Here is a 13896-nt window from a genome sequence, read left to right on the forward strand (position 1 = left end):
ATTTAGCGCAGTAAAATTTAATGGGAACTAAATACTTTTCAGTCCTTTTCTTCGGATCAAAAAAATTCAGAATTCAGACATATTCATAATGTCGATACTTTTTAATACGTTTGAATTCGACATTTTATACAGGGAAGCAGGACGAAAGGAATGGGATGCGGGCAACGATACATCTTGCGTCTCCAGACGTGTCAAATCGTTTATTATAGAGGAGACTTTGATATGGCAACATGTATTCGAATATTTATTATAAACTCAGATAAACGAATGATTCGTATCAATTTTTCTTGTCTTACAAAAAAATGGGAAAATAAATCAGTACCGAAAATCGAAGACCTTCCAATACCTAATTTTTTCATCAAATTAACGCCGATAAATGAACAATTCGTCTGAATTTTTTTTTTTCTAACAGAAAAATGTAAGAGAAAATCAGTACCGAAAACCGAACATCGATCAATACCTAATTTCTTCATCAAATTAACACGGATTAATGAACGATTCGTATTAATTTTCTGTTTTCTTATAGAGAAATGAAAAAGTAAATCAGTAACGAAAATCGAATATCGATTAATACCATAAATCAGTGTCAAAAAATTGCACCCGTGCAATGACAATTTGTTCTTATTTTTCAGGTACTTACCCCTCTAATCTTATTCAACAAATTAACGCGGATAAATGAACGATTCGTATCAATTTTTCCTTTTGTCATAGAGCAATGAAAGAGTAAATCAGTATCGAAAATCGAATACCAATTAATACCATAAATCAGTATCAGATAATTGTTCAATGACAATTTGTTCTCATTTTTCAGGTAGTTACCGCTGTAATTTACACAACAAATTAACTTGATTATAAATGAACGATTCGTACCAATTTATTTTCCCTTATAAAGAAATGAGAGAATAAATCAGTACCGAAAATCGAACCCCGATTAATACCTAATTTATTCATCAAATTAACGCGGATTAATCGCCGATTCCTGTTAATTTTCTGTTTTCTTATAGAGAAATGAAAGACTAAATCAGTACCGAAAATTAAATATCGATTAATACCATAAATCAGTGTCAAAAAATTGCACACGTGCAATGACAATTTGTTCTTATTTTTTTAGGTACATACCCTTCTAATCTTATTCAACAAATTAACTCAGATAAACGAACGATCCGTATCAATTTTTCTTTTCTTATAAAGAAATGAGAGAATAAATCAGTACCGAAAATCGAAGACCGATCAATACCTAATTTTTAATCAAATTAACGCGGATTAATGAACGATTCGTATTAATTTTGTTTTCTTATAGAGGAATGAAAGAATAAATCAGTACCGATAATCGAATATCGATTAATACTATAAATGAGTGTCAAAAATTGCCCACGTGCAATGACAATTTGTTCTTATTTTTCAGGTACTTACCCCTCTAACCTCATTCAACAAATTAACTCGGATAAGCGAACGGTTCGTATCAATTTTTTTATCTTATGAAGAAATGAGAAAATAAATCAATACCGAAAACCGAAGACTGATCAATACCATAAATCAATGTCAAGAAAATTGTCCAAGTGCAATGACAAGTTGTTTTCATCTTGCAGGTACTTACCCCACTAATTTACTCAACAAATTAAGTCGGATAAAAGAACGATTCGTATCAATTTTTATTCTCTTATAAAGAAATTTGAGAATCAGTCAGTACCGAAAATTGAAGACCGATCAATATTTAATTTATTCATCAAATTAACGCGGATAAATGAACAATTCGTATGAATTCTTTTTTCTTATAGAGAAATGAAAGAGTAAATCAGTACCGAAAATCGAATATCGATTAATACTATAAATCAGTGTCAAAAAATTGTCCAAGTGCAATGACAATTTGTTCTCAGTTTTCAAGTACTTACCCCTCTAATTTACTCAACAAATTAACTCGAATAAACGAATGATTCGTATGAATTTTTCTTGTCTTATAAAGAAATGGGAGAATAAATCAGTATCGAAAGTTGAAGACCGATCAATATTTAATTTATTCATCAAATTAATGCGGCTAAATGAACAATTTGTATGAAATTTTTTTCCTTTTATAGAAAAATCAAAGACTAAATCAGTATCGAAAACCAGATATTAATCAATACTATAAATCAGCGTTAGAAAATTGTCTAAGTGCAATGACAAGTTGTTTTCATCTTGCAGGTACTTACCCCTCTAATTTACTCAACAAATTAAGTTGGATAAAAGAACGATTCGTATCAATTTTTATTCTCTTATAAAGAAATTAGAGAATCAAGCAGTATCGAAAATTGAAGACCGATCAATATTTAATTTATTTATCAAATTAACGCGGATATATGAACGATTCGTATGAATTTTTTTTTCTTATAGAGAAATGAAAGAGTAAATCAATACCGAAAATCGAACAATACCGTAAATCAGTGTCAGAAAATTGTTCAAGTACAATGACAGTTTGTTCTCATTTTTCAGGTATTTATCCCTCTAATTTACTGAACAAATTAACTCGAATAAACGAATGATTCGTATGAATTTTTCTTGTCTTATAAAGTAATGGGAGAATAAATCAGTACCGAAAGTTGAAGACCGATCAATATTTAATTTATTCATCAAAGTAACACGGATAAATGAACAATTTGTATGAAACTTTTCTTCTTTTATAGAAAAATCAAAAACTAAATCACTATCGAAAACCAGATATTGATCAATACTATAAATCAGCGTTAGAAAATTGTCTAAGTGCAATGACAAGTTGTTTTCATCGTGCAGGTACTTACCCTACTAATTTACTCAACAAATTAAGTCGGATAAGAGAACGATTCGTATCAATTTTTATTCCCTTATAAACAAATTAGAGAATCAAGCAGTACCGAAAATTGAAGACCGATCAATATTTAATTTATTCATCAAATTAACGCGGATAAATGAACGATTCGTATGAATTTTTTTTTCTTATGGAGAAATGAAAGAGTAAATCTATACCGAAAATCGAATATCGAACAATACCGTAAATCAGTGTCACAAAATTGTCCAAATACAACGACAATTTGTTCTCATTTTTCAGGTATTTATCCCTCTAATTTACTCAACAAATTAACTCGAATGAATAGACGAATGATTCGTATGAATTTTTCTTGTCTTATAAAGAAATGAGAGAATAAATCAGTTCCAAAAATTGAAGACCGATCAATATTTGATTTATTCATCAAATTAACGCGGATAAATGAACGAGTCGTATCAATTCTTTTTTCTTGTAGAGAAATGAAAGAGTAAATCAGTACCGAAAATCGAATATCGATCAATACCAGAAATCAGTGTCAGAAGATTGTCCAAGTGCAATGACAATTCGTTCTCATTTTTCAGGTACTTACTTCTACAAGTTAGGATTTGATAAAAAAAAGTCTTTCCCGAGTCGAAATATTAATTCTACATTCATCCTGCAAATTGCATCCAATTTGAAAAAGCAATGCAGAATATCTAGATGCGCAATAGTGAACAAACTTTGGCCTACCTGAACGTTACATCTGGATACTCTCGCAGTCTCGTCCATGATGAGTCTTCAATAGCGACGTATTCCGCAGTTATTTAATACTCGTTTATCTCGATAATGTATATGTACTTAATCCTTATATTCTTAAATTAAATGAGCAATTTTTGTTGATGTTGATTATATATTCGCTTAACAGCGCAAGAAGGAGAACAAAGATAAAAACGTAAATAGAACTGCCTTTGTTAGAACTGCGCGTGAGATAAATATATAAGGATTAAATAATCATGTAAGAATTAGAGGAAATGGGAGATGAAAAACACTTTTTATTCTCATCATTCTTAAAGTTCTTTTTTCCTTTTTTCTTCTCTTTTTTTTCTTTTCTTTTTTCTAATGAGAATGATGAGAATTGTAGCTCTCAAAAGAGCTGAAGCTGCAAAGACAAAGACAACGATTATGTCTAATAATGCTGTTTCACTAATAGAGATTTTAATTCAAATTCGGTACAATAAGAAAGATAAACAAGAATGAGAAACGGACATTCTAGCAGATTCTAAACGAAAACAGCAATCTGAGCATTATTAGACGAATAAAAATCAACACTTGTAAAATTTATATCAGATTCTAAGATCATTATTCATAGTTTTTTAAATTATGTGCAATTTTTCATTGAGAACATAATCACAAATTTGTATTCATAAACCTTAGCTTTGCCTCAGCAACCCTGCTTGAATAGACATTCATATTTTATGAGAAAAGAAAAGTAGAACTCATGTTACGTGAAATTAGGTTAATCGGAGGAATAATCAAATCTCAAGCTATTTTATCATTTTTCAAAATATAAACTATGAATGCTGATCTAATTTCGACTCGGGTATGTCCTTACTTCGAGTAAGGTCCGTTAAAATCAGAAAAATCCTGCGTAATAATAATGACTCGAAGTACCTCGAATACCATACATGATATATCGCTGTCCACGTCTCTCGGCGCGCTCCAAGTCCTCTCTCCATCCTGACTTGTCGATCCGACGTCCTCCTTCTGGTTACTCCGTCGCAGCACCCCCGGATATTCCATCGTAGCACTGGCGACGACACTGACTCTAGCTCTAACACTCGCGCAAGTAAGATTCGGGGACAAAGAAACGCGTATTAACCGACTCTCGTACTACTCTGCATCGCGGTATGCGCGTCGTTCGTCGGCCCGAGGCGCAATGTTCTTTCCGCAATCACGGAGTCATGTATAAGCGTACGAAGCCAAACAATCGGGAAGGCACGGTTACCCCCCACTTTGCCGATCAGTGTTGATGCCTGCGTCGTCCGTTAGCTGAAAATGAAAACAACTCGTGTTTTCAAAGCATGCCTGTGAGAGACTCGCTTCAAACTTCACAATACTTATTTACGTCTGTTCCAAGAATCATATTACGCCGCATTCAAACTGTCTCTATTGACATGACATACACGAGATCTGCGATCGCATCATTGATCTTTCTTTGGACAAGAAAATTCTGAGAGGAACGCTGTTCGAGAATTTTATGTTTCAGGTGCCTTGCAGATTATCGAATCCGATGTAACAGATCAGGGGAAGTATGAATGCGTCGCTATGAATAACACTGTGGGCACGGAGTATTCCAAGTCAATCACCTTATACGTGAAACGTACGTATGTTTAATATTATATAAAACTATTGGACACTATTAACAAACGTGTAAAATTTTTATAACACGATATAATTTTTACTTTTAAAAGATTATCTACATATATTATAAAAACTTATGTTATGTACATAATATATATCTTAAAAAAGGAAATAATTTGAATCACTTCTTTTGTACAGTAGAAAAGTGTTGCAGAGTTTTATTATATAATATATAATAGAGGTACATATTATATAATAAAACTCTGCAACATTTTTCTACTGTACAAAAGAAGTGATATATTAGAACAGTAGCGCCAACTGAGAAACCTAACATATATATATATGATTATTGTATACTTAACTTAATATTTTTAGAAATCTCAAATTCAAATTATTTCCTTTTTTAAGATATATATTATGTACATAACATAAGTTTTTATAATATATGTACATAATCTTTTAAAAGTAAAAATTATATCGTGTTATAAAAATTTTACACGTTTGTTAATAGTGTCCAATAGTTTTATATAATATTAAACATACGTACGTTTCACGTATAACGTGATTGACTTGGAGTACTCCGTGTCCATAGTGTTATTCATATCGACGCATTCATACTTCCCCTGATCTGTTACATCGGATTCGATAATCTGCAAGGCATCTGAAACATAAAATTCTCGAACAGCGTTCCTCTCAGGATTTTCTTGTCCAAAGAAAGATCAATGATGCGATCGCAGATCTCGTGTATGTCATATCAATAGAGACAGTTTGAATGCGGCGTAATATGATTCTTGGAACAGACGTAAATAAGTATTGTGAAGTTTGAAACGAGTCTCTCACAGGCATGCTTTGAAAACACGAGTTGTTTTCATTTTCAGCTAACGGACGATGCAGGCATCAACACTGATTGGCAAGGTGGGGGGTAACCGTACCTTCCCGATTGTTTGCTTTCGTACGCTTATACATGACTCCGTGATTGCGGAAAGGACATTGCGCCTCGGGCCGACGAACGACGCGCATGTCGCAGAGTAGTACGAGAGTCGGTTAATACGCGTTTCTTTGTCCCCGAATCTTACTTGCGCGAGTGTTAGAGCTAGAGTTAGTGTCGTCGCCAGTGCTACGATGGAGTATCCGGGGGTGCTGCGACGGAGTAACCAGAAGGAGGACGTCGGATCGACAAGTCAGGATGGAGAGAGGACTTGGAGCGCGCCGAGAGACGTGGACAGCGATATATCATGTATGGTATTCGAGGTACTTCGAGTCATTATTATTACGCAGGATTTTTCTGATTTTAACGGACCTTACTCGAAGTAAGGACATACCCGAGTCGAAATTAGATCAGCATTCATAGTTTATATTTTGAAAAATGATAAAATAGCTTGAGATTTGATTATTCCTCCGATTAACCTAATTTCACGTAACATGAGTTCTACTTTTCTTTTCTCATAAAATATGAATGTCTATTCAAGCAGGGTTGCTGAGGCAAAGCTAAGGTTTATGAATACAAATTTGTGATTATGTTCTCAATGAAAAATTGCACATAATTTAAAAAACTATGAATAATGATCTTAGAATCTGATATAAATTTTACAAGTGTTGATTTTTATTCGTCTAATAATGCTCAGATTGCTGTTTTCGTTTAGAATCTGCTAGAATGTCCGTTTCTCATTCTTGTTTATCTTTCTTATTGTACCGAATTTGAATTAAAATCTCTATTAGTGAAACAGCATTATTAGACATAACCGTTGTCTTTGTCTTTGCAGCTTCAGCTCTTTTGAGAGCTACAATTCTCATCATTCTCATTAGAAAAAAGAAAAGAAAAAAAAGAGAAGAAAAAAGGAAAAAAGAACTTTAAGAATGATGAGAATAAAAAGTGTTTTTCATCTCCCATTTCCTCTAATTCTTACATGATTATTTAATCCTTATATATTTATCTCACGCGCAGTTCTAACAAAGGCAGTTCTATTTACGTTTTTATCTTTGTTCTCTTGTTTCTTGTTGTTATCTTGTTTCTCTTTCTTGCGCTGTTAAGCGAATATATATAATCAAAATCAACAAAAATTGGTCATTTAAATTAAGAATATAAGGATTAAGTACATGTACATTATCGAAACAAACGAGTATTAAATAACTGCGGAATATGTCGCTGTTGAAGACTCATCATGGGCGAGACTGCGAGAGTAGCCAGATGTAACGTCCAGGTAGGACAAAGCTTGTTCACTATTGCGCATTTAGATATTCTGCATTGATTTTTCAAATTGGATGTAATTTGCAGGATCAATGTAGAATTAATATTTCGACTCGGGAAAGACTCGGGAATGAGAACGAATTGTCATTGCACTTGGACAATCTTCTGACACTGATTTCTGGTATTGATCGATATTCGATTTTCGATATTGCTTTACTCTTTCATTCCTCTACAAGAAAAAAAAAATTGATACGACTCGTTCATTTATCCGCGTTAATTTGATGAATAAATTAGATATTGATCTAATCGGTTTTCGGTACTGATTTATTCTCTCATTTCTTTATAAGAAAAGGAAAAGTGATACAGATCGTTCGTTTAATAGAGTTAATTTGTTGATTAAATTAGAGGGGTAAGTACCTGAGAAATAAAGACAAATTATCATAGCACTTGGACAATTTTCTGACACTGATTTATGGTATTAATCAATATTCGATTTTCGGTACTGATTTACTCTTTCATTTCTCTATAAGAAAAAAAAATTCATACGAATTGTTCATTTATCCGCGTTAATTTGATGAATAAATTAAATATTGATCGGTCTTTAATTTTCAGTACCGACTGATTCTCTAATTTCTTTATAAGAGAATAAAAATTGATACGAATCGTTCTTTTATCCGACTTAATTTGTTAAATAAATTAGTAGGGTAAGTACCTGCAAAATGAAAACAAATTGTCATTGCACTTGGACAATTTTCAGTCTTTATAAGACAAAAAAATTCATACGAGTCGTTCGTTTATCCGAGTTAATTTGTTGAATAAGATTAGAGGGGTAAGTACCTGCAAGATGAGAACAAATTGTCATTGCACTTCGACAATTTTTTTGACATTGATTTATGGTATTGATCAGTCTTCGATTTTTGGTACTGATTTATTTTCTCATTTTTTTATAAGACAAAAAAATTCATACGAGTCGTTCGTTTATCCGAGTTAATTTGTTGAATAAGATTAGAGGGGTAAGTACCTGAAAAATGAGAACAAATTGTCATTGCACTTCGACAATTTTTTGACACTGATTTACAGTATTAATCGATATTCGATATTCGGTACTGATTTACTCTTTCATTTCTCTAAGAAAAAAAAATTCATACGAGTCGTTCATTTATCCACGTTAATTTGATGAGTAAATTAAATATTGATCGGTCTTCAATTTTCGGTACTGATTTATTCTCTCATTTCTTTATAAGACAAGAAAAATTGATACGAATCATTAGTTTATCCGAGTTAATTTGTTGAATAAGATTAGAGGGGTAAGTACCTGAAAAATGAGAACAAATTGTCATTGCACTTCGACAATTTTCTGACTCTGATTTACGGTATTGATCGATATTCGATTTTCGGTATTGATTTACTCTTCCATTTCTCTATTAGAAAAAAAAAATTCATAAAAATCGTTCATTTATCCGCGTTAATTTGATGAATAAATTAAATATTGATCGATCTTCAATTTTCGGTACTGACTGATTCTCTAATTTATTTATAAGAGAATAAAATTTGATACGAATCGTTCTTTTATCCGACTTAATTTGTTGAGTAAATTAGTGGGGTAAGTACCTGCAAGATGAAAACAACTTGTCATTGCACTTAGACAATTTTCTAACGCTGATTTATAATATTAATCAATATCCGGTTTTCGATACTGATTTAGACTTTGATTTCTCTATAAAAAAAAATATTGATACAAATTGTTCATTTGTCCGCGTTAATTTGATGAAAGAATTAGATATTGAACGGTCTTCGATTTTCGGTACTGATTTATTTTCTCATTTTTTTATAAGACAAAAAAAATTGATACGAATCATTAGTTTATTCGAGTTAATTTGTTGAGTAAATTAGAGGGATAAATAGCTGAAGAATGAGAACAAATTGTCATTGTACTTGGACAATTTTCTGACTCTGATTTACGGTATTGATCGATATTCGATTTTCGGTATTGATTTACTCTTCCATTTCTCTATTAGAAAAAAAAAATTCATACAAATCGTTCATTTATCCGCGTTAATTTGATGAATAATTAAATATTGATCGGTCTTCAATTTTCGGTACTGACTGATTCTCTAATTTATTTATAAGAGAATAAAATTTGATACGAATCGTTCTTTTATCCGACTTAATTTGTTGAGTAAATTAGTGGGGTAAGTACCTGCAAGATGAAAACAACTTGTCATTGCACTTGGACAATTTTCTTGACATTGATTTATGATATTGATCAGTCTTCGGTTTTCGATACTAATTTATTTTCTCATTTTTTTATAAGACAAAAAAAATTAATACGAACCGTTCGTTTATCCGAGTTAATTTGTTGAATAAGATTAGAGGGGTAAGTACCTGAAAAATGAGAACAAATTGTCATTGCACTTGGACAATTTTTTGACACTGATTTATGGTATTAATCGATATTCGATATTCGGTACTGATTTACTCTTTCATTTCTCTATAAGAAAAAAAAATTCATACGAGTCGTTCATTTATCTACGTTAATTTGATGAGTAAATTAAATATTGATCGGTCTTCAATTTTCGGTACTGATTTATTCTCTCATTTCTTTATAAGACAAGAAAAATTGATACGAATCATTGGTTTATCCGAGTTAATTTGTTGAATAAGATTAGAGGGGTAAGTACCTGAAAAATGAGAACAAATTGTCATTGCACTTCGACAATTTTCTGACTCTGATTTACGGTATTGATCGATATTCGATTTTCGGTATTGATTTACTCTTCCATTTCTCTATTAGAAAAAAAAAATTCATAAAAATCGTTCATTTATCCGCGTTAATTTGATGAATAAATTAAATATTGATCGGTCTTCAATTTTCGGTACTGCTTGATTCTCTAATTTCTTTATAAGAGAATAAAAATTGATACGAATCGTTCCTTTATCCGACTTAATTTATTGAGTAAATCAGAGGGGTAAGTACCTGCAAGATGAAAACAACTTGTCATTGCACTTGGACAATTTTTTGACACTGATTTAAAGTATTAATCGATATTCGATTTTCGGTACTGATTTACTCTTTCATTTCTCTATAAGACCAAAGAATTTGTACGAATCGTTTATCCGCGTTAATTTGATGAATAAATTAAATATTGATCGGTCTTCAATTTTCGGTACTGACTGATTCTCTAATTTCTTTATAAGACAAGAAAAATTCATACGAATTATTCGTTTATTCATTCGAGTTAATTTGTTGAGTAAATTAGAGGGATAAATATCTGAAAAATGAGAACAAATTGTCATTGCACGTGTCCAATTTTTTGACATTGATTTATGGTATTAATCGATATTCGATTTTCGGTACTGATTTACTCTTTCATTTCTCTATAAAAAAAAAGAATTCATACGAATCGTTCATTTATCCGCGTTAATTTGATGAATAAATTAAATATTGATCGTGCACGTTGGGAGGAGGGAAAGGGAGAGGGATGGAGATAGGAGGTAGAAAGGCTGCTCGGAGAGGTGGGAGGGAGAGGGAGGATGAGAGTTGAGGGAGTCGAAGGGCGAGAGGGAGGAGGAGGCGGAATAAAAGGATGAGAGGAAGAGCGAGGGAGAGAGTGTGAAGGAATGGAATTGTTCGGGATCATAGCGTGCACAGAAGTTTTCTACAAGAATTCAAATATTCTGCTAGCCTTGACATCACGAAGCTTGCGCGTGATCTATGCGTGCTCGGTTAGCGGGGATCTCGTCGCCGAACGTTGGGCCACGGGATCACCGGCGAGGAACGCTCGAAACAATGTTTATTGCCGCGTATTTGCCGTGTATGTCGAGCAGACCCCGAACATGCGATCACGGCGTGTGATTACGGCCAACGAATTTCAGCCAATCCTTATCTGCTAGCTCGAGCTGAAAAAAAGATATAATTGAGACCGAGATTTCATCGCGCTCTCTGCTTATTTGTTCCTTCTACCGAGCGGTCTTTTTACTTTCGATTTCATAGAGCGAGCGCGATCTTCACTAAGTTTTCTGTCCGCACGATCGGTGCTATTACTTCGTCGTGGCTGCATCGTTGCACTCGGTTGCGATTTCGGGAAGTTGCTCTGTTCTTCGCGCCTGGGTCGCACGCCACTCTCTGACGCTCGATCGCGTACCCACTGGTATATCGAGCACCCGCCGCGTTTAACGTGCATTCCTTTGCGTGGCTTGCATTGCCCGATTTGCAATTGTCTCCATCTTTCGTGCGCCGTCAGCGAACGTCGCGTCCGCGAGCGCCGCTTGATCGCTCGATTGTTCGCCGCCGTGTACGGCTATTTCTTTGTACAATAGAATAAACTTATTTTGTGTGTCGTCATACTCGCTCGGCTTTCTACACTCCTATTCCTATAGCGATTCAGATCGCGTACTGGCGTCCTTCGCGCACAGAGCTGTGCGATACCGCGCGATCGCCGTCGGCTGAACCCGACGGGAACAGGAATGAATGGAGGAAAGCGAAAATCGGCGGTAGGAAATAAGAATTATAGGAGTAATTATAGGAGTAAGAATTATAGGAGCGGCATAGAAATATAGATATATACATATGTATAAGAATAGATGATAAGCGAACAATTAATTATAAGAGATAAGCGAGCGAGTAAATGTAAGATATTTGTAAAGCAGATTTAAGGAGGGGCAGGGGATGGGAGTGTGTGTGTATGTGTGTGTGCGCGAGGGGGAAGAGGCGAGCGTTATAGGAAGTAAGGAGAAGAGATTATATTGGAATTTGTAACCCCGCCAGGGGAATCAATAAAGTATACATGCAATTAAATATTGATCGGTCTTCAATTTTCGGTACTGATTTATTCTTTCATTTCTTTATAAGAAAAGAAAAATTGATACGAATCATTCGTTTATTCAAGTTAATTTGTTGAGTAAATTAGAGGAGTACATACCTAAAAAATAAGAACAAATTGTAATTGCACGTGGACAATTTTCTGACGTTGATTTACGGTATTGACCGATATTCGATTTCAGTACTGATTTACTCTCTCATTTTTCTATAAAAAGAGAAAAATTGATACGAATCGTTCATTTATCTGAGTTAATCTGATAAATAAGTTAGATATTGATCGGACTTCGTTTTCGGTACTGATTTATTCTTTCATTTCTCTATAAGAAGAGAAAAATTGATACGAATCGTCCGTTTATCTGAGTTAATTTGTTGAATAAGATTAGAGGGATATGTACCTGAAAAATAAGAACAAATTGTAATTGCACGTGTGCAATTTTTTGACACTGATTTATGGTATTAATCGATATCCGATTATTAGTACTGATTTAGTCTTTCATTTCTCTATAAGAAAACGGAAAATTAATACGAATCGTTCATTAATCCGCGTTAATTTGATAAATAAATTAGGTATTGATCTGCCTTCGATTTTCGGTACTGATTTATTCTCTCATTTCTTTATAAGAGAAGAAAAATTGGTACGAAGCGTTTGTTTAACCGAGTTAATTTGTTTAGTAAATTACTGCTGTAACTACCTGAAAAATGAAAACAAATTGTCATGGGACAATTTTCTGACACTGATTTATGGTATAAATCGGTATTCGATTTTCGATACTGATTTACTCTTTCATTGCTCTATAAGAAGAGGAAAAATTGATACGAATTGTTCATTTATCCGCGTTAATTTTTTTTTTAATTGTATATAAATGGTCCATGGGACGATTAAATATTCAAATACATGTTGCCGTATCAAAGTCTCCTCTATAATAAACGATTTGACGCATCTGGAGACGCATGATGTATCGTTGCCCGCATCCCATTCCCTTCGTCCTGCTTCCCTGTATAAAATGTCGAATTGTAACGTATTAAAAAGTATTGACATTTTGAATATGTCTGAATTCTGAATCTTTGTGATCCGAAGAAAAGGATTGAAAAGTATTAGTTTCCATTAAATTTTACTGCGCTAAATGCGAGACGGTCTCTTTCACCCGAGTGCCTCACCAGGGAAATTTCTCTGGTACGCTAAATCCCGTAAGGTCATCAGTCTTTGTAGTATATCTCGTCGGTGCATAAGGTTTATATTACCTGTACATACATATTTTGAAACATTTTCTTTGGATATTATATCAAACGGATTTTGCGTGTCACGTAATATCCTTCGGACTACAAGGACATTATTATTTTGATCAATTTGATTTCTTTGGTATTCATTGAATTATCCAGAACGCGCAACTGCCATGTTGAACGACTCAATTGTCGTGTGAAATGTTTCGATTTTCACAAATTCATATAAAATTTTTCATTTTTCACTGATTCACAGAAGTCTTTCACTTTTTATTAGTTCACGCTAGAGAAAAGATTCATGATCGCTGCCCCGAGCGGCTGCAACGCTTTTCGAATTATCTATGTCGGTGCGCTTTTACTCCTCAGATTTCTGTCATTAATAACTCGATAATTATTGCGAATCTCGCAAAATGGTATGGGACTTTTATGTTTGTCTTAACCCAATCTACCCTCACACTTCGGGTTGGCAGCTAATTATCGGATACTTCGAATGATCTTCATGATATTAATCATACACAATGTCAATTTTTGTTTTTGCACATGTTA

The sequence above is a fragment of the Harpegnathos saltator genome, unplaced genomic scaffold (assembly GCF_003227715.2).
Source record: "Harpegnathos saltator strain DR-91 unplaced genomic scaffold, Hsal_v8.6 scaffold93, whole genome shotgun sequence".
NCBI classification, from domain to species: Eukaryota; Metazoa; Arthropoda; class Insecta; order Hymenoptera; family Formicidae; genus Harpegnathos; species Harpegnathos saltator.